Source organism: Mastigoproctus giganteus, chromosome 13, assembly GCF_048544385.1.
Source record: "Mastigoproctus giganteus isolate SK-2022 chromosome 13, ASM4854438v1, whole genome shotgun sequence".
In the NCBI taxonomy this organism is placed as follows: domain Eukaryota; kingdom Metazoa; phylum Arthropoda; class Arachnida; order Uropygi; family Thelyphonidae; genus Mastigoproctus; species Mastigoproctus giganteus.
In genome coordinates, this window is record NC_143587.1 from 7938119 (window position 1) to 7964849 (window position 26731).

Sequence of the window (26731 nt, forward strand, 5' to 3'; positions counted from 1 at the left end):
TCTCAGTCCATCGTAGTCGCCTTTACGGAAGCAATAACCCTTCCCTTTACCCCTAATGGTAGTTACCTCTTTGAGTAAATCCCACTTCAGCACACTGTGATCACTGCCACCTAGTGGTTCATTTATCTGCAGATTCTTAATGCATGAAGAATCACTGCTGATAATCAAATCAAGAGTATTACTCCCTCTAGTTGCCTCCCGAACATGCTGATGTAGAAAACAGTCATCCAATAAATCCACAAAAGCCCTGCTAGTGTGTGAGTAACCAGCCCCCAAATTCCAGTCAATATCTGGGAAATTAAAATCTCCCATTATAAGACACTCTGATTTACTGGCCCACTCTATTTCCCTGTACAGTTCCTTATTATACTCATCAGAGTCATTAGGCCTATAGCACACTCCTACTCTCAATTTTGATCTCCCAATGTTTATGTCACACCAAACTGACTCAACACTGCACTGTCCAGCGATGTCGACTGGCTTCACTTCCTTGGTTTTTATGTGTTTCTTAACTAATAGCATAACCCCTCCTCCCTTCCTATCCTGTCTATCCTTTCTGTAGACGTTGTACTCCCCAAATTGCAGTTCTGCATCCCTTATATCTGTGTGACACCAAGTCTCTGATATCCCAATAATATCTGCCTTCGATGTTTTGAGCAATACCTCAAATTCATCAAATTTATTTACTAAACTCCTAGCATTGGTGTACACGCAAGTATACATGCACCTGTTTCTATTCTTAGCTACCCTAACACAACCCATGTGTTTACTTGTACCGCAATGGCTCCCAGCAGTCTCTGAAATACCATGCATCTTGTTTTTCAGGCTTCTGCTCATTCTAATAGAAGCAGTGCAAGAATCTCTTTCACCTCTGCCAGTGGCTACTGTCAATCTATTGGTCTTTGTCTCCCCCCAAGCTAGCAGTTTTCCGACCCACCTAACACTGCCTCGATAGCATCAGCAAAAATTCTTGCACCCTTTCTATTTAAGTGTATCCCATCCCTGTAGAAGCAATCTCTCCTGTTAACAAGTACAGTCCAGGCTGAAAAAAATTCTACCCCTTGAGCCTTGCACAATCTTTCCAGGGCCGAATTGATCGACAAGGCTCTCATCATATACTCCCTCCTATCGTGTCTGGGCAGAATTGCAGACACTTTCAAATTCAACCCTAATTCTCGGCTTTTGTTCAACAGTGACCTGTACTTGTTAAGTAATTCTGCCGGTCTCCTACTCTTAATATTATTAGTGCCAACGTGTACAACTATATCACCTTTTGTGCCCTTAAAAGATGATATTCGCTCTACAACGTCATCAACCTTTGCTTCTGGCAGACATACCCTGGTCCTGTTCCACCTATCTTTTTTACAAAGCATGTTCCCCGTTTCCCTGACAATAGAGTCACCAACAACTACTAGTTCCTTCGGGACCAGCGCATTCTGCCTTAGGGGTTGTCTCTGTGTCACGCGATGCCCAAATGCAAGCTCTGGCGTTGATGTGGGCAGCTGAGAGCTTGATGGGCCCCTCAATTTAGTTTCTTCGAGGGCATCCACCCTGTCCTTCAAGCTCTCATATAGGCCCACAAGAACGCCGAGTTGTTGCTTGATATCGATACACTCCTTGCATCGCGCACACACAAAGACATCCCCCTTGGCAGTATCATGTCCCGTACCCGATTGCTCTGCAAACATCAAGCAAACAGTGCATTTTATAAGGCTGTGAGTCAGAGGACAACTGCCCCCCTCAGTTCTGCTCTGAGCCACAGCACTTCCATTAGCTTGAGCCTTTTGCTTTGCTGCTCTGGTCTGAGTCATGATTCTATTAATTTATTAATTATATGTTATGTTATTAATTGTATTACGTTTGTAATCTAAGTCGTATATGTATTTATTTAAACGTACAATTTAACTGCTAACGAAGTTCAACTAACGCTATCTAGTACGGTATATAACCTACGGTATCACAATGGCGGGAAAGTTACTAACGGTAACGGTAGGTACGAACACGTGGAAACCCTTACCGATACTTTTACAAGGCCGAGTAAAGAATAAATACACCAAATTAATCAAAAAATCACAAAATAATGTTATACTACTAAATTTAAATCAAAAGTTTTAGAAAAACAATAATTTCAAATCAATAAATAAGAAAAATCCACTTAGCGGCTTGGAACACGACCGTCACCTACTTCTCCGTTTATTAATGCTGGCTACTTCTCCGTTTATTAATTTAATCATTTTTGCTTTACACTTCTATGCTATTTAATTGGCTTTGCAATTCAAGCCTATAATTTTGTTTAATTCATTAAATCACATAGGATATTCACATTCTTTCTCACGCCTATAATATCTCCTATTTCCCCCCCCCCATCTATTAATTATGGCATTTTGTGTAATTTATGCATCATCTTAGCACTTTTTAACAGACTTATAAATTCTATCTCACTCATATATCCTTTGTTCCTACATTGTGCACACAGGTGCATTTGTCATTAGCATTAGTAAAGGCATATGATGCAAGAAAGCCATAGCATCAGCCAGAAAAAAAAAAACCCTTCCCATTTCACCCATCCATTCACTCTAAATGTTTGTCTAGTTCTGCCTTGAACTTATTTAAGTTGCTGACCTCCACTACAACTGATGGAAGTTTGTTCCAACCATCAACTATCTGCTGGCTAAAGACGAATTTCGGCACATCTATTCTACAATTGTCTTTCTTCAGTTTGAATTTATGCCCCTCACATGAGTAATCTGAGCAAGAGGAAGAATCCCATTAGCATTGAGCTTGCTCAATTCATTCAAGGCCTTATACACCTCAATTATATCACCTTGTAGGTGCCTAGTCTCCAGAAGCTGCAATTTGCAGAACTTAAGCCTTTCTTGGTAACACCAACCCTTTGTTCCACTCACCAATCTTGTTGCCCTTCTCTGTACTCGTTCTAGTAGCTCAACGTCTTTCCTAAAATGAGGCCTCCAGACCTGTATCAAGGTGTGGCCTAACCATTGCCTTATACAAGGGGATAATCACCTCCTTGTCCCTGTTAGCAAAATTCCTATATATCATTGATAAGACCTCATGAGCTGTCTGCATTGCTCAGAAAAACTTCATATCTGACCACACAATTACCCCATGTCTTTTTCATTCTCCGCTACCACCCATATGCGGTACTTTACATTTGTCAATGTTAAACTTCAGTTGCCTCCTCTCAGCCCATCTGCTCAACTTTTCCAGATTCTGTTGCAGTAGTATAATATCATACTACTGCAACTAATAATATCATATAATGTCATTAACAAACCTTGCAAACCTCATATCATTTGCACATCTACAGAAATAGGGACCCTTAGCCATAATTATGGCTAAGGGTTTGCTTACTTTCTTTGCTTAATCCTTTAATATACAGTTGGTTGTCGACTTACGACCGACTTCTGTTCTACTGACAGGTCGTAAGTCGATCTGGTCGTATGTCGGCTATATATTTATTAACAGTATTTTTTAACCTTTCTAATCTTTTCATCATCTTTATAATTTATTTTTATAATATTTTAAATTTTTATCATCTTTTATTTTTCATTTTAAAGACAGTAATGTTTTCATCTTTTACTTAGCGATACTGTACATACCTTCGTTTCTACGCCTAGGCTATCTCTCTCTCTGAGATTAAATTCAAACGTTCTCTACATTTTAATTGGTTTATTATTCATACTGTTTATAAAAAAACAAAACTACAATCTATAATTATATTGTACATAATGTGAAAAATAATACTGTACATAATGTACTGTAAACACAAAAATACAATCTAAAATTAATGTAAAAATTAATACAAATGAAATTTACAAAATCAATTTTTAATCTTTGCTTGTGCTGGGTTGTGCATCGTCAGGGTCATGTTCTTGGGTTGAGGTAGGAGTTGTTTATTTTTAAGATACATTATGCAAAGCAAATCTTTTTTTAAAATGCTTAAACCACCCAGCACTAGCCCGAAAATCTTCTGCGTAATCGTCTCTGGTGCATGATTTTAAACTCTGAAACAAACTTCTAGCCTTTGCTTGCACTGTGTGAAGACTCGTGGGTGTATTTTTTTGTATTAAATCTTCCATCCACACAAACAACAAATTCTCCATTTCATGGATGGGTTCCTGTCGTTGTTTGGCTAACATTGTAGACTTAATAGGTGCAGAACCTTTCACAGCTTCCCGAATTCTTTCTTTTTCCTTAAGTATCGTCGCTACCGTGGAATGTGATAACCCCAGCCCGTTCTATCGTATTCACTTTCTTTTCGCCTTCATACTGCTGGATAATTTTCATTTTACACTCTAAATCAATAGTTTTCCTTGACTTCTTAGTGGCGTATATGTAGATGAAGACATTTTCCTTTTACTAAACATTTTATGCATATTTCAGTAGAATTTTAATTAATACACCACACGCAACAGATGCTTGAAAACGACTGGGTGTATGTGAGAGAGCGACTGAGTGTATGTGCCTGGTGCTGTCTTCAGGCCTCCCGTCATCGATGTGCTTCCTCACCTGGGTTATGGGTGTTCTCAGTAGTGACTTCCTGATTTATTATTACTATTTTTTTTTGTGGTCGTAAGTGCGGACGGTCGTAAGTCGCATAGGTCGTAAGTCGATGACCAAGTGTAACTGGATAGAACCTATCTACCTCAGGTGCCTTCCTTATGTTTAACTTCAACAATTTCTCCTCCACTTTGCTCTCAGTTATTACAAAATCACTTAGCTCCTTGTTAGAGTTTGATAAATTTGCCCTTTTTTTTTTTTTTTTTTTTTTTTATGTGAAAACATCTTTGGTGGCACCTACTACATTTTCGGACTGAAGCAAAACCAATTGGTAACGAAATTTTCTTACAGAAATGACGTTGCTTTCTAAATGGCGCCAACTCAGTCACTAACATTGATTTGGTAGAGTAAGTAGCAAGTAGTAACATTATGTAAGAATAAAAGCTTTCCCTACTTAACCCAGCCCGAAGTCTAGACTGCATTTAGTAGTTATACTCCTAAAACTAGTAATGTATATAATTTTTACTACTAACATTAAGTTTATAGTTATCTAGGAGTATAATGTTAACAGTAATAATTAACTGGTTTATTGCTAACTAATACTAGTTAATTTTAGTAATAATAACTACTAACATTAACTAACAACGAATAGGAGGAGTATTCTCGGGATCATTAACAGTAGTTACCAGTATTAACTATTAATAATTTATGTTAACTATTATTAATAGTTAATATTTTAACTATTGTCGCTGAAAGAATTAGGAGTCATTAATTGTTATTACTATTAACAACTCTTTTAGCATTGGAATTCTTACTTCAAAGTTGGAATAAGAAGTCGAAGGACTTCGTTTCTGCTGTGCATTGTTAGCCATCAATAGGCCATCACCTTCAGAATAAAGCGTAGAGTTATTGACATTTGACCTTCCACCAATAAGTAGTGGGCTCACGCCTGCTAGTTAGTGACTGCATTAGTGTCATTTAGTGACGTAATTTGCATAATTTCCGTTTCACATTTTCACCAAAGATTTTTTCACATAAAACATCTTTCATGCATACAAGGTATAACCACTTTTTTTTTAAATAGAGCCCTCCCTGACAAGCTCAGGTGATGCTAGGGGTTTTCCCAGCCTGGCAACTCTACTTCCTGGCCCACCTCCTCATAGCTGTGGATGCCAACTAGGGGACTGTGGTGTTCCATGGACCCCTAGGCTAAGTGGCTAAATGAACAAAGGAGCAACATAACCTAACACCATGACACAAACCACAGAACGATGTATACAATGTGGAATTCAGGGAGATCTGCTGCTTGACTTGCAACACTCTAAACTACAGTTACTTTACAGAAAAATGTAATTGTTATAAGTTATAACCTTTTTTTCAGCAAACAGATTATATGGAATAAACATGTCTATATGTGGGTTAATAAGCAGAGTTTGAATGGTGACCATGGTGATGCTTTCTGAAATTCCTTTGAATACAGAGCTGTGTAATTACAATGTAGCTTCAGAAGGAGGAAGTACTTTCCCATGCCATTATAGAAAAAAAAAAAAATAAATAAAAGACACTTTTTTTTTCTTTTTTTTTTTTCTTCTGGTAGAGTTGGTTTTTGCATAGGTAGAACAAACCTCTTAGAAATCAATTTTCAGGTTATATTCTGTTTCTAACTGTGGAACTTCTGGTTTTTCTCCCTCAAGGATGTAATTGGGCCCATATGCTAAGTGGCTATAAACACAAGTATATTTTATAGTACTGCAGTATAATTATGAAGGGTATCCAATCAGTAGTAGTAGTAGCAAACTACAAAAATATGCAAATATATTTGCCACCTCCGTAGTCAGGTGGGCAGGAGCAGTAATGCATAACACACGCTTCTTGATTAGACCGGGGTTCGAGCCCGTGACCACCAAATACCGGAGGTCACGGGCTCGTGAAAGGTCAAGGAATGACCACCACATATCCCCGGAGCAATATGGCTTTAGTTGCTAATGCTCCTAAAAAACCAAATAACAAACAAGCAAATATATTTGTAAATTTGTGCACAGTTTACACTTTCATTTAGCTATTTTTGCCATTCTAAATGTGATTTCATCCTTGAAAAGAATGTTACATGCTCTTTGTAAAAATTTATAACTGAATATATTGCAACTGACAAATATGATAGCTGGTTTTGTGGCAGTTTTGTGAGTGTTATGCAACTACTGTGTCATTAATATTTTTTTTATTGTATCTTTAATTGAGGCAAGATAAGGGAGAAACTGCTCCTAATATAGTGTTAGTATTAGCTATACAGTGCACGAGAACCACAGGCATTTAATGCATTTGCCAAAAAATAAATAAAATTAATAATAAAGATAAAAAAATAAAATAAACACCCTGTTTTCCTTCTTGTGCAGGTAACTATTCAGTTAACCTTTGAATATCCTCAAGCTCTCAACTTCGGGTACAATCTTCTCAGAAGGCACTCGATATGATTAGTGTTACTCTGGCAACGAACCAGTTCACTACATTAGTAGTTAAGTTTTGAAGATGTGTTGGTTTCCCATGGACATCTAGTTAAACTTTTTTTTTTTTTTTTTTTGCTTTTGTAAGTTTTTTTAACTGGTCCATTGTAACTATTAAGCACATCAAGTAACTTCTCCTGAGAAGAGAACTATACCCACAGAGGTAACTGATTCCAGTAATAACTGTTCCCTGGCCAAGAGAAAACTTCCCAAAATCCAGTCAATCTTTTTCCCCAGTGATTACCATCAGAAAACAGTAGTTATATGATGGTAATTATTCGGGGAAAAATTTAATTGTGTAATTGAGGGAATTTGCCATAGAAGAGAAAAGAAACGGCTTAGTGATCCATATTTTGGGAACCATTGCAGTAGCTGGTTCTTCTCTTTAAGATAGCATTTAGTTTTTTTTCATATCCCTCTTGAGGGACATGATCACACTCTTGTTATGTCTGAAATCATGGTATAAATAAGTGTGATTTATTGAGTTGCACTGTATTTAAATACTCCGTATATATGTTGCAGTTTAACTTGTCACACCTGCAATGGTAGTCAAGAAAAAAGTTTAGAGGCATTAGTTTTCAAGCTACCCCTCATAGTTTCAGAAAATAACACTAGTCTACATTATTTTCTCAAACTGCTATAAGTATTATATCATGCATCCAACAAAATCTTATTTTCAGTGAGAAGTTTTCTTCCACACCCTGCTTACTGCTAGTTTAGATTCAGTACATTTATTTGTTCCTTGATACAAGGTTACTAGTTTAGGTTATCTGTTATCTGATAGAGCCAAATAACTGTAGAATTTAACTTTTGAGTAAACATAGACTGGGTTGACTTGGCTAGGAAAACGCAGTCTTTTAGGCTTACATTCTAAAGAATGTAAGTCCAAACTGTGCTACTGTCACTGAATGGATAATAATGTCCCCATGGATAGAAAATCATAATGCAGAGCAGCATTATTTTCTCAAACTAAAGAATGGATTTTTTTACATTTCTGGAGAACAATAAAAAAGTTATAATAGATCTGTTTTATCAGTTTTATTTAATCCTTTTGCAGGCACTTTGGTATGAACCTTGGGGAGGGGGGTGGAATCTAACCTAACCTGTAGCCCATTACTTCACATGATGTGATCATGCAGAACAGCACTATGTTATTCATCTCCTGAGTTTAAAACTAGCATGTTACAAATTGTAGTTTTGCATTTACTCTTGAAAATATCTGTTTTTAGTAATATGAGGTTTTTATATATTGCTTTATTATGGTGTTTTAAGTCAGTGTTTCCTAACCTGTTGTCTGTGTAACTGATAAAAATGGCCCACAGGACTTATTATTATAATTAGCGTACAGTGCAAGGAAGCCTGAGGCTTTTGCTGCACCAGCCAAAAAAAAAAAAAAAAAAAAAATTCTGAGTTACCCTTCAGAGAGAGAGAGAGAGAGACATAGACAGACAGAAATAGAAGGGACCCACTAAGAAAGAGAAGAATGATGATATCCAGCTCAGGACCGTGGGTGTGCCAAGCCCATACTCACCAGATGTGAGACCCTGGGACTTGACAATGACAGAGAGCTTTTTTTTTGGTAGGCAACAACCCCATTAATGGTGATGGGAGTTACAATTATGCCAATAACAACCTAACATATACTACTTCTGTTGAGTATGACTGTCATTGCATATTAAAAAAATAGTTATTAATATATTTGAATGTACAGTTTAATATTTTTGTTGTCTCAGGCCTCTGAAATAAGGTTTGGAAACGCTGTTTTGAGTGCCTCCGCAGTATTATTTTATCCATACAAAAAGAATGTTATTGGTTTTGATAAAACTCCAGATCTTGGGTACTAGTCTATATATCGAAAAATGGACAGGAGCAAAATAGTGATTGGCTGGTGCTACTTAATGCTTTCTCTCCTCACTGGCCGTCTAGGCTGATATGCCTAGGGTGTTTATCCTCCCACTCACCGCTGTTTATAAATCGGAAACTCATTTTCTGATTTTAAAACAGCGGAATGGAGGGGTTAAACACCCTACCTAAGCTAAGGACTGTCCTCCTCGATGACACAAAGCAATCAGAAAGAAAATGCCTTCATAATAATCACTCAATCACAGAACTCAACCATAAAACCACTCTGTTCTATGACCACGCCCACTGCATGGAAACAAGTGGTACCCAAATAAAGGGGGGGCGCCTCCATAGCCAGGTGGGAAGGAGCAGCAGTGCATAGCACACGCTTCTTGATTAGACTGGGGTTCGAGCCCATCACCACCAAATACGGAGGATGCAGAAAGGTCAGGGAATGACCACTGCATATTCCTGGAGCAATATGGCCTTAGTTGCTAATGCTCCTAAAAACCAATTAACCAACCAACCCAAATAATGGAGTTTAGCCTTGGTTTCATATGCTAATTGTTGGATTTTTGTGTTTAATTATTAAATATAAAAAATTAATGTAAAAATAAACAATGATAACAGAATTCTTTTATTTCTCCAGTATGGTATTCAATCATTATTTATTTTTAATCAGAAAAGTATAGCCATAAAAATTCTTTGGGACTTCATGTTCATGAAAAAAAGTGCATAATGCACCTGTGGTAATTTCCTGTAGAGCTTTGATTTCAGGTTTGCTGGCTTCATTTTGTCATATTATAAGTCGGGAAGCTTCTATTTAATAAAAAAAAAAAAAAAAAAAAATGCAGCCATTGTAAATCTACTGCAGGATGGGGGACTCCTCAGCAAGTCATGTTGAAGGAATGAACCATAATCTGCCACACTGGTCTGGCACAGGTTAGCAAATTGACCATAATTAGCAGTCAGGGGCTTTGAGTGGACCCTGGTCTACTAAAAGATCATGTGCTATTGCACTCGCAGTCCTGACCACTTCTCAGGGAATTAGGTGGCATGACCTGCCAGAGTACTTATTTAAAATACTCGTGTGTACCTGGTTTGCCTCTGTTACCCAGACGTGGTGTGGGTAACGGTGGGCTCCAATAGAGGTCCATTGACCCCTATTGGAACCCACTGCAATGACCAGATGAACAATGATACATGACACTACACTTAACAATATCCACACACTTTTAAATCTCTGGCCTCAACAGTGTTCTGTTTCACACGACAATGTACAGGGTGATTCTAAATTATTGTTGAGGTTTCCGTGGCCTATAATTTTCAAACCGGAAACAACAAAATAAAACTGCTTACGGAATGTGAAAGTGCAACTCAAAAAGTTTTATTTGGCAATGCTGTACTCGCCGCATTGCTGTCTGGGAGATATTGATGGCATTACTTCAAAATGGCGACTGTTCAAGAGAAGGCAATGTGTGTACTTTGGTTTTTCGAAACAAAGTCCGTTATCACAATGCAATATTGTTACAGAACTCAGTATGGAAAATATCCACCTTCAGATAATGCTATCCGACATTGGTTAAAGCAATTTCAAGAGACTGGTAGTGTTCTGCGCCAAAAAGGAGCAGGAAGGCTGAGCACTTTGCAGGAAGATGCTGATCAAATCTGAAGCTGTATCTGTTACCCAGTTGGAAAATCATCATCCAAATGTGGTGTTACAGCAAGATGGTGCACCACCACGTTGGGCTCTTATTGTCAAGAATTTCTTGACACGCATTTTCCTGGGCGCTGGGTTGGGCGTGGTACACCAATTCCGTGGCCTACACGCTCAACCGATCTTAAGCCACTTGATTTCTTCCTGTGGTGATACATGAAGGACATTGTGTACAAGACCCCTATGACCTCCCTCGATGAACTGAAGTTCAGAATTGTTGCTGCGATCGAAACAGTTACACTGCAAATGCTGGAGAACACTTGGAGGGAAATTGAATATTGCTTAGACATCTTACGTACCACGAAAGGATTGAAGTGAAGTGATATTAATATGAAGTGAAGTGAAAATTATAGGCCACGGAAACCCAGACAATAATTTAGAATCACCCTGTATATTACGCGAAGATGGGAGAAACCGCTGGTGCCATTTGACACAAAAACACTACACTTTCCTGACCACTTGGCTATGGAGAAGTTTCTATTTTATATATTAGCATTAGCATTGATAGAGGCACATGACGTAAGAAAGCAAGCTTATATAGCATCAGCCAAAAAAAAAAAAAAAAATCCCTTCCCACTTCACCAATCCATTCGTTCCAAATGTTTGTCTAGTTCTGCCTTGAATTTACTTAAGCTATCAACTTCCACAATAACAACAAATGGAAGTTTGTTCCCTCAATCAACTACCCGCTGGCTAAAGGCAAATTTCTGTACATCTATTCTACAACTGTCTTTCCTCAGTTTGAATCTATGCCCCCTCCGGTTTGTAATCTGAGCAAGAGGAAGAATCCCATCAGCATTGAGCCTGCTCAATCCATTCAAGACATTATACATAGGCTGACCATATGTCCTGTTTTTTTGCTATGTGCCGGCTGTCTCACTGTTTTAGTAAAAATATCATTTTTGTCCCGTTTTTTAAAAGTTTTTTTTGAATGCTTAAATATTCGCATAACCTATAATCGTAATTTTATCGTAGGATGGCTGCCATTGTGGGTATTAATCATTCGTGTAATCACATGTAGATGCGCAGCGATCAAATGCTAGAATTCATTATACTGGTGGTTACCACTACGACTGAAAAACACTGACAATTCAGTTTATCAGTTGCCTGAGCAGGATCATCAATAATCGAAACATCTATGTTAAGTGGACCAATCTGATTCATCCCCTTCCTTCTAGAGTTTACATAAGTAAAGAGCTCTTTGCATCCTTCACCAAAGATTTCTCATAATCTGCCTTTGCCTGCCTAACCTCCTTTGTAACTTGATTACAGACTAGCTTATATCTACCATAGGTTTCTGTGTCATCTAATAATTTATATGCATCCCATGCATTTTTCTTATCTGCCACAAGTCTCATTAGTTCATCTGACCTCCATTTGGGCCTAAACCTAGAACAGTATTTCCCAGTTGGAACAAAAAGCCTAATAGCTTCCAAGATTACTTCCTTGAATGCTTCCCATTTAGAATTTGCTGTTGGTAACATCATCAGTTGGTCCCACTGTATAGAACTTAAAAATTTTCTGAGACCACTATAGTCACATTTACAAAAGCAAAAACCCTTCCCTTCCTTTTATCCTTGATGGTAGTTACATCTTTAAGTAAATCCCACATCAGTTCACTGTGATCACTGCCACCTTGTGGTTCCTTTATCTGTAAAAATCACCCTCAGGGGCTCACATCTGGTAAGTATGGGCTGGGCACACCCAGGGTCCTGAGCGGGATATCATCATTCTTCTGTTTCTTGGTGATTCCCTTCTACTTTTGACTCTCTCAAAGTAACTCGGGAAATTTTATTTTATTTTATTTTTTTTGGCTGGTGCAGCATAAGCCTCAGGCTTCCTTGCACCATGTAGCTAATAATAATAATAATTCTTAATGCATGAATAATCACTGCTGATAATCAGATCAGGAGTCTTACTCCCTCTTGTTACCTCTCTAACATGCTGTAGAAAGCAATCATCCAATAAATCCATAAAAGCCTCGCTAGCGTGCGAGTGACCAACTCACAAGTTCCAGTCTTTATCTGGGAAGTTTAAATCCCCCATTATAAGAAATTCTGATTTACTGGGTCACTCTATTTCTCTGTACAGTTGTTTATTGTACTCATTAGAGTCATTAGGCCTATAACATACTTCTACTCTCAATTTTGATTTCCCAGTGCTTATGTCACACCAAACTGACCCAACATTGCACTGTCCTTCCATGTCAATTGGATGCAGCCTTAGATTTTGTTTCTTAACTAACAGCATATCCCCTCCTCCCTTCCTGTCCTGTTTTTTTTTTTTTTTTTTTTATGAAAACCCCAACCACAATAGGTATTAGAACCTATAGTACTTAGTACCGTGCATGGGTTGGAGGTTGAGAAGATATTGTTGACATTAGAGTTGACCTTCTATAGACTAATTTTCCAGAAAATGGCAGTTGAATGAATAAACGAGCAAGGTAAAAAGTTGGTTCTGTGAGTTTGAAGTTCGACAGTAAATGGATATTGGCTGGTGGCAGCATGCATTTGGACTGTTTTGAAAGAGAGAGTGGAAATTATAGAAGCCAATTCAGAAGAACAGTGCCCATGGAAGTATCTGTAGAAAAGGCATGCAGCAGAAACTGTCTATGAGACAGCAAGTAGAGAGACTCTGTTAGAGATGAGTCATTAATTAACCTAACTACCCTCTTCTGAATGGAATCTAGAGGCCTGAGAGAGAGAGGTTTTGGGGGCACTGTCCCAGATGTGGAAACAATATTCCATGGTAAGGCAAATTTGCAATTTGTACAAATTGAACAGCTGTTTGGAACAAAACTAATGCCGAGAGTGAAAGAGAAAACCAAGTTCTTTCGATGCAGAGGAAGCAATATTTGTGCTTGTACCAAGAGAGATTAGCAGATAGGTGCAGAATAATCCTTTTTGCAAGATATAAGACAGGACTGAGTTTTAGAAGGGTTGAAATCAACAAAGTTGTCTTTGCTCCACTGGAGAATTACCTGGAGATCGGCATTTATGGAATTGGTAGCAGATATACGAGAAGTTCAAGTTGATTGAGCAGGGCGAGGTTTCTCAAACTGGAAATTGGAATGCAATGTGCTATCATCAGCAAAACTTTGGATAGGATTTCTGGTCAATGGAAGAAGGTCATTAATATACAAGAGGAAAAGAGTGGGGAAAGAACTGAACCTTGGGGAACACCAGCATTAGTGGAGAAGTTAAAAGACAGAGAGCCATCTACCATCACCCTCAGTGAGCAATCAGAGAGAAAACTGGATAACCAGTTACAAAACACAGTTGGCAAACCATAAGATGCAAGCTTGTTTCGAAGACCTTTATGCCAAACACGATCGAAAGCCTTTGAGATGTCAAGAGCAACTGCTTGAGTTTCACCAAACTTTTCCATTGAATTTGTTCATAAATGGGTAACATAAGCCAAAATATCACCAGTGGATCGACACTGATGGAATCCATACTGGCAATCATTGATCAGATGGAAGGTTTTTAGATAGTTTAAGAGTTGGTGGTTAATAATTACTTTAGAAAGTGTAGAGGTAATTGCAATGGGGACGATGATTGGATGGTATTGATTTATCATCCTTTTTGGGAACTGGCTGGATATGAGCAAATTTCTAAGCAGAAGTCAAAACATGTTTGGAATAAGAAAGTGAAAAAAGGCGTCAGTGGATAGGAGTAAGTTCAGGAGCACAGGTTTGAGAACAAGTGGAGAAATACCATCAGGACCTGGAGCTTTCTTAGCATCAAAATCCTTCTGACATCCTTTTGATGGAAGACCACAGGAGGCATTGATTGGAGCATGTTGGGAATTGTGGGAGGTGTTTTACCAAGATCATTAATACATGAGTTGGAAATAAAATGGGAGCTAGCAGGTCAGCTCTATCCTTGGCTGAGGTAACAATAGCACCATCTGGTTTTGACAGTGGTGGGAGCAGAGATGGACAAACGTTGTGGCCAATAGCTTTGGCAAGAGACCAGAATGCTCGCCTACCATTAGGGGAAGGTGCAAGTTTTATACTCTTAGCCTGTTCAAAATCTAGTTTGGACTGATTAATAACTGGTTTACAATTGTTGTGAGCTTTGGTGTAGCAGAAAATGAAACGGAGAATTGGAAACAAGCCAATTAAGATTTATACTTTCTATACACATTGTACTCCCCAAATTCCAATTCTGCACGGCTTATATCTGTGTGACACCACATCTGATATCCTCACAATATCTGCCTTTGATGTCTTGACCACTTCAACCTCATCAAATTTATTAACTTTACTTCTAGCGTTAGTGTACATGCAAATATACATGCACCTGTTCCTGCTCTTAGTTACCCTAACAGCAGCCTATGTATTTACTTGTTCCACAATGACTCCCAGCAGTCCTGGAAATCTCCAGCACCTTGCTTTCCAGGCTGCTGCTCATACTAATAGAAGCAGTGCAAGAATTACTTTCGCCTCTGCCTGTAGCCACTGTTAATCTTTTAGTCCGTGAATACCACCAAGCCAGCAGTTTTCTGTTCCCAACAATGCCTTGATAGCATCAGCAAATATTCTTGCACCCTTTCTATTTAAGTTCTATTATGAACGAACAGAGGGGTGAAGTGGAAGTGGTTTCTTTTTTTTTTTTTTTTTTTTTGTTTGATGCTGCATAAGCTTGCTTTCTTGCATCAAATGCCTCTGCTAATTCTAAGTTTACTCCCCCATTCCTGTAGAAGCAGTCTCTCCTGTTAACAAGCAAGACCATGCTAAAAAAAATTCTACATCTACACCATTAGCTTCACAATCTTTCCAGAGCCAAATTGATTCACAAGGCTCTCACCATATACTTCCTCCTATCATGTCTTGACAGAATTGCAAACACTTTGTAATTCAACTCTAACTCGTGACGTTTTTCCAACATTGACCTGTACATGTTAAGTAAATCTGCAGATCTCTCACTTAATGTCATTAGTGCCAACGTGTACACCAATATCACCTTTTGTGCTCTTAAAAGATGATATCTATGTCTACCAGGGGTCAACCTTTGCCCCCTGGTAAACATACCTCAGTCCTGTTCAACCTATTTTTTTTGCCTAATATATTCCCTGTCTCCCTGACAAATAGTCACCAACAGTAATTAGTTCCTGTGGGACCAGCACATTCTGCTTTCGAGATTGCTGCTGTGTTGCCTGATGCACAGGAGTGAGATCTTGCGTTGATTTGGTCAACTGAGAGCTTGACGAGCCCCTTGTATTAACTTTTTCGAGGGTATCTGCTCTACATCTCATAGATGCCAATCAGAACGCTGAGTTGACCCCTAATTTCTTGACGCTCCAGGCACTGCTCATACTGTAGAAAGGCTTAGTACACACAGAGACATCCTCTTTGGCTAGATCATGTCCTGTTCCAGAAATGTTCGCAAACATTTTGCTCATTTTTTGAGACTGTGATGCATTGGAAAATCGCCACCTTCATTTCTCCCACGAGCCACAGCACTCCCACTGATCTGTGCCCGTTGCTTCGTAGCTCTAGTCTGGGTTATGATTTCCGTTTAAATACAATTTAATTAACAATAAAATTTAGTTAGATTAATAAATTTTTTTTGATTAATTGAGTTAAGTTCTGAGGCTTCTATCGATGGATAAATGTATTGATAGAGCCTCTACTACAGTGATATGTTTTTTATTTATTTTCATCAGCACAACCTATATCATTAAATTTTCAATTTATTTTTATTCTGAGTTTGTTTTATCTTTTAGAGAATCTTTTGCTTCACTACTCCAGATTATCGCTTAATCCTCATGACCCCCCCCCCCCCAATTAATCCGAATTGTCTACTGTGTAAATAAAGTAATTTCTTTATACTCCTTTATTCCTTTTCTATTTCTCTCTTCACTCCATTACTTTTGTAAACTATAGTTTATTTCTAAACTATACTCACGTGCAGACACACACCCACACACACACACAGTCTCATTTTGTTGTTGTTTTGTGTTTTTAGGAGCATTAGCAACTATGGCCATATTGCTCCAGGATATGCAGTGGTCATTCCATGACCTTTCCGCATCCTTCGTATTTGGTGGTGACGGGCTCGAACCCCGGTCTAATCAAGAAGCGTGTGCTACGCACTGCTGCTCCTTCCCTCCTGGCTACGGAGGCGCCTATCTCATTTTGTGTACATGTTTTTTGTTATGGTAATGGGCAATGGTATAGTAGTTTAGCTAACAGGAGATGAAATTAGTTAAGGAATTAGGATAGATATAGACTCCTTCTCTTGTGTAAACTGATAGTCCAGAGTGTGGAAAGAATTAGCTGGAGGAAATTGAACAGTACAGGAAGAATATAAAGTTGTATGCAGGTTATCTGGGAGTACGTCTGCCCATGCTAGTAACAGTCCTGTACATTGTAGATATGTGGATCAGTAAATAGTTACATGTATACAAATATATAATAATCTTATTCTTCAATTTATAATCTTCAGTATAATAATCTTGCACTTATATGTAACTGCCTGTTACATATAAGTGCAAGATTACTAACTCACTTATATGTGAGGTGGTATCTCATCAGGATGCCACTCCATTTCACTATTTCGATATAATATACAGTCGGACCTCTATATAACGACCCCTTCTAGGGGAATGAGAAAACGGTCATTACATTAGAAGGGCATTATATTGATTGCTCATAAAATAGCATTAGGTTAATGAAAAATTGGCCGGTACCAACCACATGGGACGTTAAAAAGGGGGTCGCTATAAAGAGCTTCGACTGTGTACTGAAATAGTGAAATGGGATGGTAGTCCATATATTCAGCCTATAATGTTTCAATAGTTTCCTATACATATATCCTTGTTGTTTAGCTAATAAAATCTAAATACCAATTTGAAATTAATAATGTAGATGCCACTGGCAACTGTGGCATCTGTGTTATATTACCTTTTACATTATCTTTGAATTTATATAATAAATGTTTATTCCTGTGACATTGGTGAAGCCTTGGTAAAGAAAAATGACTCCCAAACTCTCATCTCTTTGAACACCTTTGTTACTCTTTTCAGAAACTTTTAGAATGGTGTACATGGGCACTGGCAGCAAGGTGGTGCAAGTGCACCACCTTTGGATTTCAAAGTAATATACGATTTTTAATATATTTTCATTAATTTATTGAAATATAAGATATTGCATATATTTGAAAATTTGGTGAACAAAAAATTTATTCACACATGCACCACCTTGTAAAATATTCTGCAGGTGTCCATGATGGTGTAATAAGTAAACTCAGGTGATGATTATTACTTTGGATAAAAATAAACCATTTTTCAGCTTCACTTTGATTTATTGCACCAATGTGGGAACTTTATTGTCATACGTTGTATACAGGGTGTCTTTAAATTATTCACCTGATTATGAAGCTTGATTAAAATTTTATTGTAATTGATATTGTAAAAAGTTTGCACTTAATAAAGCAACTGAAAGAATATTACAACCGCACTTCAGTAAACTTTCACATCGGCACCTTTGGTAATATCTAGAATGTTAACACAGTAGCCGATTTAATTACCAAGTGTTTTGAAGCATCTCTTGAGGAATGGAAGTAACTGCCTGTTCAATCCTGTTTTCTAACTCTGTGACATTAACTTTTTTTTGCAATCACCTTGTTCTTTACATAGCCCCTTACAAAGAAATTCATAGGTGTGATGTCTGGGAAACACGGTGGCCATGGAATAGGACCATTACGGCTGATCCATTGGATAGAAAATTTTTTATTGAGGAAATTGCATACATGCAAGCTCCAGTGTGGTGGTGTCCCATCTTGCTGATAGATATGTATAAGTGTAGTGCAAAAGCATCAATAATACATAGCCAAATCTGAATGAACAGAATATTAGCAAAGCGGCATCATTTTAAGTTATTTCATATTGTGAATACCTTCAAAACAAGTTGCCATGATATTGCACTACTTCGAATAAGCAATGCTTCACCTGAGGAGAAGACTAATGTTACTTGTTCTCAGATGGATACCACCACCCAGACGGCACCGTTTCAGGGCTATTTGGCTCTGAGAATAAGTAACAGTAGTCTTCTCCTCGGGTGAAGCATTACTTATTCGCAGTAGTGCAATATCATGGCAACTCATTGTGAAGGTATTATACATAGTCTAGACTTTTCCATAGCTTGAGGCATATGCCCTAAATGCTTTATAGTCTAAATACATCATACACCATCAGGCATCTCTCATATTGTGGAATTATACTTCATAACTGTTTTGCCATCATTGCATCACTCGGGTACCTATGGTCCGGCAATAGTCAGGCCACACATGAGTACTGTATGCAGGTCTGGAGGCCTCATTTTAAGAAGGATGTAGAGCTGTTGGAACAAGTACAGAGAAGGGCAACAAGATTAGTGAATGGAACAAAGGGTTGCTCTTACGAAGAAAGGCTTAAGTTTTGCAAATTACAGTGTCTGGAGACTAGCCACCTGTGAGGTGATATGATTGAGATGTATAAAGCCTTGAATGGTTTGAGCATGCTCAATGCTGATGGGATTCTTCGTCTTGCTCCAGAATAATCACCTGAGAGGGCATAAATTCAAATTGAGGAAAGACATGTAGGGTAGATGTGCGGAAGTTTGGCTTTAGCCAGCGGGTAGTTGGTTGATGGAACAGACTTCCATCCTTTGTTGTGGAAGTTGATAGCCTAAATAAATTTAAGGCTGAGCTGGACAAGTATTTGGAACGAACGGAGGGATGAAATGGGAGTTTTTTTTTTTTTTTTGACTGATGCTGCATAAGCTTGCTTTTTGCATCATATGCCTATACTAATGCTAATCTTATCTTTGTTGTGAGAAGTGGATGAATTGGTGGCATTCAGATGTAATGCCTACTTGTGACAATTCCCTAAAATCTTCATTGATTTCATGATAGTAGCAGAGCAGACCATTAACTGTAAAGATTGTCTCCAAAACCAAGCATTTCTGCTTTATTTTCATGGCAAGAAATTTGGTTTTATCTTTGGAGAGAATTAGATCTGTAATGAGGTCATTCAAATCATCTTGGGTAAACGGGGCTCTCTCTCTCTCTCTCTCTCTCTCTCTCTCTCTCTCTCTCTCTCTCTCTCTCTCTCTCTCTCTCTCTCTCTCAAGTGTGTGTACTGAGGATCAGTTGAAATTTTCAGGTCTCTGCCAGTTGCGCCTTCTTGACATTCTATTTTGTATTCTATAGAATCTAGTCCATGCTACAGAGGTGCCAGAATGACAACACTCCTGACATTACAGCAGACATAGTTGATACTAAGTATTCTTTTTACCCTGACACAGCCTTTGAAGTTATTTAGATTTGTTTCTTTATCTTCCCACTCATTTAAAACATTGCCATGTTCCAAACATTTTACCAAAGTTGGCTGTCGAGGCAACAAATAAGAATTCTTGAGGTATGTGCAAGCATTGTGTTGGCCCATATGATCAGATAAACTTGTATGTATATATTACCCTTCTCTCCTAATTAGCAGTTTCCCTGAATTGATATCCTCAATAATACTGGGGAAAAAATCATCATACATCAATGTATACTATTTCTACAAAATAGATTTTCTCTACCTACGGGTTCTTCACCTGTTTTTGCCCCAAAAACCTGGTTTCTTCTGTTTTTAAATGATGTGGTGCTCATGACTTATTGTGGTTTCCTGGAGCAGTTGTTTCTGATCTTTTGCCACTCAAGTTAAAAGGCATGTATTCATACCACATCTAATTGATGATTGCTGTTGAATTGAGTAAGTTTTTCCTAATCTTACAGCACACTTGAAAAGGGTCGCAGTACACTGGTTGGGAACCACTAACCTGGAGGACAGTTAAAGTAAAACTTGTAAATTTTGCCACTCAAGTCACGTTTGAAGTTAAGGGGCATGTATTCATAGCACACACACCTAATACTAAATAAATTGGTGAGACGTTACTTATTTGAGGTAGTGCAATTGGTAACTCATTGTGAAGGAAGTCACAGTACGAGAGACAGTTAAATTGATGCCTTTTACACTACAATTGTAGTTCGCTATTATGGACAAAATGGTGTATTTTTCACCAAAGTTCTATAGCACACCTAAATAGTGATTGTTATTGAACTCTTAGTTTTTTTATAATCTTACAGCACACTTGAAAATGGTCACAATACACTGGTTGGGAGCCTGTAAGACATCCAAAGTATAACTTGTAAATTTTCATTATATCCATCATGATTGTACATTGTTTAATACTGTGGATGTATAAAGAAAAGTCGGCAGTTTTTTATTCCTTACTTAAGTTATCTGTGACAGTTATTTTTCCTGATTACCTTGTGTGAAGCGTTGGTATCCTTATCACTTATTATCGGTAAACAAGCAGAGCAGCACTGGCAACTCGATTTCAGTTCGATTTCAGACAATTATTGTAATTTAGAGTTCAAATTTGTTTTTCTCCAAAAGGGAAGGCAATTTCAGTTAAATGTGATGATCATGCCCGTATCTTTTGACTCACAGCAGTAATGAATAATGCCCCCTGAGTCAAATGTTAAGAAAGTTCTATGATGATTGCTTATACACGTGTGTGTGTGTGTGTGTGTGTGTGTGTGTGTATATATATATATATATATATATATATATATATATATATAAATAATCATTTATTGCCATCTTAAAGTAAGGGTGATACCCTGTTACATCAAAGAGGGGGTTTATATAATTTCTAATAATAAAATAGAAAACATGAAAATGTCTTTAACAAAGAACTGAAATAAAATTAAAGATAAAATTAAATAAAGTAACAAGCTCAATGAAACTGGAGGTAAGTCTGCAAAAGTTAAAAGTTTGATATGAATGATTCTAAAATATTTTTTCTGTATGCCTTGCCGTGAATTCAGATGTCATGTTCAGAGGAGGTGGCTAGCTCTTCAGAGTTGTTGATTCATGAAGAATCAAATTTGTTTATTTTGGAGATTTTATAATGAAGAGATGTAGTGGATTTGCCACTGAAGAAAGTCCCATATGTTAAGGAAGGCACTTTGGTCATTGGTCAGAGTTACAAAATACTATATTTTCTTCAAATAGCGTAAGGTGTAAGGTACATCGATGTCATGCGACACCAGGAGTTTCCCCCATCTCCGCGTTGCTTTCATTGTGGGTGTACCAGTTTGTTGAGAATGCCAGAGATTTAAAAGTGTGTGGGTATTGTACATGTGTAATGTCGTGTACCGTTGTTCATCTGGTCATTTAGCCGCTGGAGCTCAACATTGCCCCACCTTCGCCGCGTGGAGGCAGACCAGGAACCCAGTGGACTTAGTTACTCTGGCAGGTCCTGCCGCTTAGTTTCCTGAGATTTCAGTGGCAGGACCTAAAAAAAAAAAAAAAAATTCATAATATACATCTGTATATACACATGTATATGCTCATTTTGCTTGTTTTCAAATAGACAAATAGCATAATGCTGTTTTGGAGAAAATGGCTGGAAAAGTTGGCTTTAGTGAATTGATGTATTGCTTCATGATGATGCCCCCCTATAGTCACTCACCGCTTTCCATCCAAGAATTTCTTGCGAATCACTGTGTCATTGTGGTTCCTTCATCCACCATACTCCATCATTGTCATCCTCTCTTGTTTAAAGAGATCTTACGTAAATGCAATTGTCCAACAAAAACAGTTCTCGGCAACCCTTGTAAATACTGTTGATAATTTGAAACCCTTGGGACATATTATATATCTTCTTCTTCTTTATCTTCGCCTTCTTCCCACGTTTATATGGGGTTGGCATTTCTGTCCTTAATTCTTTTCCTCCCTATCCTCTCTCTCTCTTTTAAATCCTCTGCCACCTTGTCCTTCCATCTCAACTTAGGTCTCTTCCTCTTCCCTATCACCTCCAACTTTTCACACCTCTTTCCCACATACTCCTCACTTCTTCATTCCACATGTCCAAGCCACCTCAACCTAGATTCCTGCATTTTTTTTACTTGGAGGCCCCACCTTAACCATACCTCTGATGTACTCATTTCTTATCCTGTCTTTCGTCACACCACACATCCATCTTAGCATCCTCATCTCCGCCACTTCCATCTTCTGCTCCTGGGCCCTGTAATCGTCCATGTCTCAGCACCGTACATCAATGTGGGTCTAACCGCAGTTTTATACACTCTTCCTTTCATTCTACAATTTATTTTCTTATCACACATCACCCCACTCATCTTTCTCCAGTTCAGCCATCCACATTGCACTCTATGCTGTATTTCTGCGCTCAATCCTCCATCCCTCTCAACTTTCGATCCCAGATACTTAAATTCGAAACTGATGGTAGCTTTCCCTCCTGCAGTTTTATAGAACTCTCATCTTCTCCATTCAATACCATATATTCTGTCTTTGTTCTACTTATCCTCAACACTTCCTCCAACGCTTTCCTCCAATTTCTTCTCTACCTTTCCTTGGGATGGTTCGCACAGTACGATATCATCTGCGAACAGCATACTCCATGGTTCTCTACTCTTCACTTCTCTCACCAACACATCCATTACCAGATCAAACAGATATAGGCTAAGAGCTGATCCCTGGTGCAGTCCAACTTCTACAGAGAATCCCTCAGTCATACCTACACTACTCAACCTGAGTCACCGCTCCTTCGTAAATTTTCTTCACAAGCCTTACGTACTTTTCTGATGTACCCTTCTCCCTCATGCATCTCCATACCTCTTGTCTGGGCACTCTATTTTCCATGTGCAACTCTTTTTCCATGTGCAACTCTACTTGCATCTCCCTGTATCTTTCCATCACATGCCTTAAAGCAAAGACCGCATCTGTTGTTCCTCTTCCCGGCATGAAACCAAACTGTTCCTCTCCTATTTCCATCTCCTTCCTTCCACAATTCTTTCCCAGATCTTCATTGAATGAGACATTAACTTTATTCCCCTGTAGTTCCCACATTTCTGCACATCACCCTTTCCTTTATAAATTGGCACAAGTATACTTTCCCTCCACTCATTGGGTATCCTCTTCTGCTGCCACAGTTTTTCCATAAAGTCCCATAGGATGTCGATCCCTTCTTCTCCCAGACTTCTCTATACCTCTACTGGTATCTGATCAACACTTACTGCTTTCCCCCTCTTCATTTTTCTGAGTGCACTTTCTACTTCTTTCCTGCTTATGCCTTCCACTACTCTTTCATTTGTCTCTCCATCCTCGCATAGTGCTCTTGGGTTTTCCTCATTTAATAACTTCTTAAAATAGTCTTTCCACCTTTCCTTAACCTTCTTCTGGTCCTGTATAACCACTCCCCTCTCATCTTTTATCTGTTTTATTTATGAGAAGTCCTTTGATGCCGTGTCTCTCGCTTTGGCTATTCTCATCAATTGCCTATCTCCATCTTTCCTTTCCAGTTCCCCATAGGCCTCGTCCACTGCCCTCGCCTTTGCTATTTGCTATTGTCACAGCCCTTTTTGCCTCCTTATTTGCTAATTTATATGCTTCTTTATCTTCCTGGCTACCTGTTAAATCCCATCTTTTCTTCATCTCCTTCTTTTGTTTTATTACTGATCGCACTTCCTCATTCCACCACGAAGCCTCCTTTCCTGATGTTTTCTCCAACAACTCTTCTCCAACTTTCTTTATGATACAACTATTTAACTTCCACCACTCTTGCATTCTTCCGGTAACTTTATTCCTTTTAGCCCTTTTTCCCTAAACTCCTTCCTCAAACCCTCCTCTTTCAATCTTCACCATTTTATCTTTTTCTCCCTCTGTCTTGAATGTTTCTTAATTTTTGTCCACTGCAACCTCCCAATCGACCACAAGCAATCTATGTTGTGCAGACACACTTTCTCCGTTTTTTAACACCTTGCTGTTCCTCATTTCCTACGGCACATGATATAGTCAATCTGGCTTGTTCTTTCCCCACTAGCCGACCGGGCTAGCCGAGTGGGTAAAGTACCTGCCCGGCAACCCAAAGGTCGCGAGTTCGATTCCTGCCTCGGGCTTGGATCAAAGTACTGCAAAAACTTTGGGAGGTGCAATATGGCCACAGAAGCCGATGCGCCAACAACTACCAAATCAAAAAAAAAAAAAAAATCTTTCCCCACTCTTGTATGTTATCAGCTGGCTTTCTTTCTTTTCGAAGTAGTTGTTAACTATCGCCAGGTCAAATGCCTCTGCGTGTTCTACTATCCTCTCCCCTTCTCTATTTCTTTCCCCAATACTCCACCTTCCATACATTCTTCCTTCCTCTCTCTCTCTCTCTCTCTCTCTTGCTTCTTCCTACATGTCCATTTAAATTGCCCCAACAATCAACCTCTCTTTCTCGGGTATTGCCATGACCACTCGATCCATTTCCATCCAAAAACTGTCCTTTTCTTCTTCCCTGCATCCTACTTTCTGGGCATACGCACATACAATTGTGGAGTGTCCATCCACTTCCAGTTTGATGCTCATAATTCTATCACTCGTTGTGTTAACCTCACACACTCCATCTTTTCCTTATCAACTGCAATACCTACTCCATTTCTTGCTCTCTCATCCGCTCCCTTAAAGAACAACTTGTATCCTTCACCGAGCTCTTTTTCTTTATTTCCCTTCCACCTTGTCTCTTGTAGGCATAGGATCTTCACTCTTCTTCTTTGCATCAAATCCACAATCTCTCTACTGTTTCCATTCATCGTCCCAATGTTCCTATTCTAACACTTTTCATCCTCTTCTTCTCTAGCTGGACTAACTTCTTTAACCGAACCCGTCCTTTGTTCAGTAGCCCTGACCCTTTTCTCACAGTTTCTGGGCGATGTGACTGTGCGTTGCTTCTGGGGTACACCCTAGCCATTCCACATCTATTTTCTGTCATTCTATCATTTTCTTTTGTTTTGGCATAGTTTTTTTTACGGCTGGATGCCCTTCCTGGTGTCAACCCTCACCATTTATCCGGGCTTGGGACCGGCACCTACTGAGGCTGGCTTTTGGGACATATTATATGTGATCAGCCAAAATAAAATTCATTTGCCAGACATACAACATGGTTATTTTCAACAATGTCGAATACTGTCATTTTAGATGGAATTTACTGAATGATGAAGTATGAGCGATGGGAAACTACAACGATGGAGAGATTCACAAGAAAAATATTTATATAGTGCATAAATATTTAAAATAAATTTTTAATTGTGTAATCATGAGCTATGGTTATTCATTGTTGTTTCTATTCCTTTTTCATAACTACAGTGTATATATATCTGTGTGCATGTGTGTGATAAATGTAGTGAGTAATAGCAAAAGTAACATATAGCTACAATGATGGTTAAGTGTTAGCCAGTAAAATAATTTAATTAAAAATAGATACTGTAGCTTTCGAGACAAATCGTGCCTCTTTTTCAACAGAAAAATTGAAACTTAATTATTCTAATGGACACAGTTATGCGTGCAGTGAGGCATGCGAGGGCACGAGGTAAAAAATAGAATATTTGTAATCAAAGATATTTAGTATCTATTTGTAATTAAATTATTTTACTGGCTAACACTTAATCATCATTTACCATGGATCCTAGTACAACAGGCCCATTTGTCCTCATATAGCTACAATAATGGATATAGCAATTAATGGTAAATAATGAGCAATATTCGTCAGTTCTTAGATCTTGTTATAACCGAGTTTGGCTGTATATTCATGTAGTTGACTGAGCTCTGGACATATTCTTTCTCCTTGAAAATGAATAACTGATGTTGATTCATATTGCAGTGGTTAGGACTACACATCATTTTTTTACTTGTCAATATGTTTTTGCCTTGAAAAAACAAATGTGTACCATTGGGTTGGATTGTTGAATTATCAAAAAATTTTTGGTGGCATGTCAAATTGTTTTTGAGGCATATATAGTGTCTAAGCATGGAAAAAGTTTGGAAAGCACTGCCCCATACATAAGAGGGTAGTGAAATTAATTAATGACTCTTATCTCACAAACTCTGTGTACTATCTATTTCATAAGTATTCAGTTTCCGCTGCATGCCCTTTTTACAAATACTTTCATAGGTACCGTTCTTTTGAATTGGCATCTGTTATTCCATGGCTGTCTTCCTAAACGTCTGAGCACACGCCTCAAACTAATCAACATCCGTTCACTATCCAACTGTAGACTCGCAGAACTAACTTTTTCTCTTTTTTGTTTATTTGTAAGGGACAACCTTCCTT

The 26731-nt window shown here is 38.3% G+C and overlaps 1 protein-coding gene across 1 annotated transcript in view; it reads left to right on the forward strand.

The window, feature by feature from the left end:
• The window catches only part of Set2 (SET domain containing 2), a 434699-nt gene that overhangs the window by 43430 nt on the left and 364538 nt on the right, over positions 1-26731 (forward strand). The gene's annotated exons all lie outside the window — the stretch shown is intronic.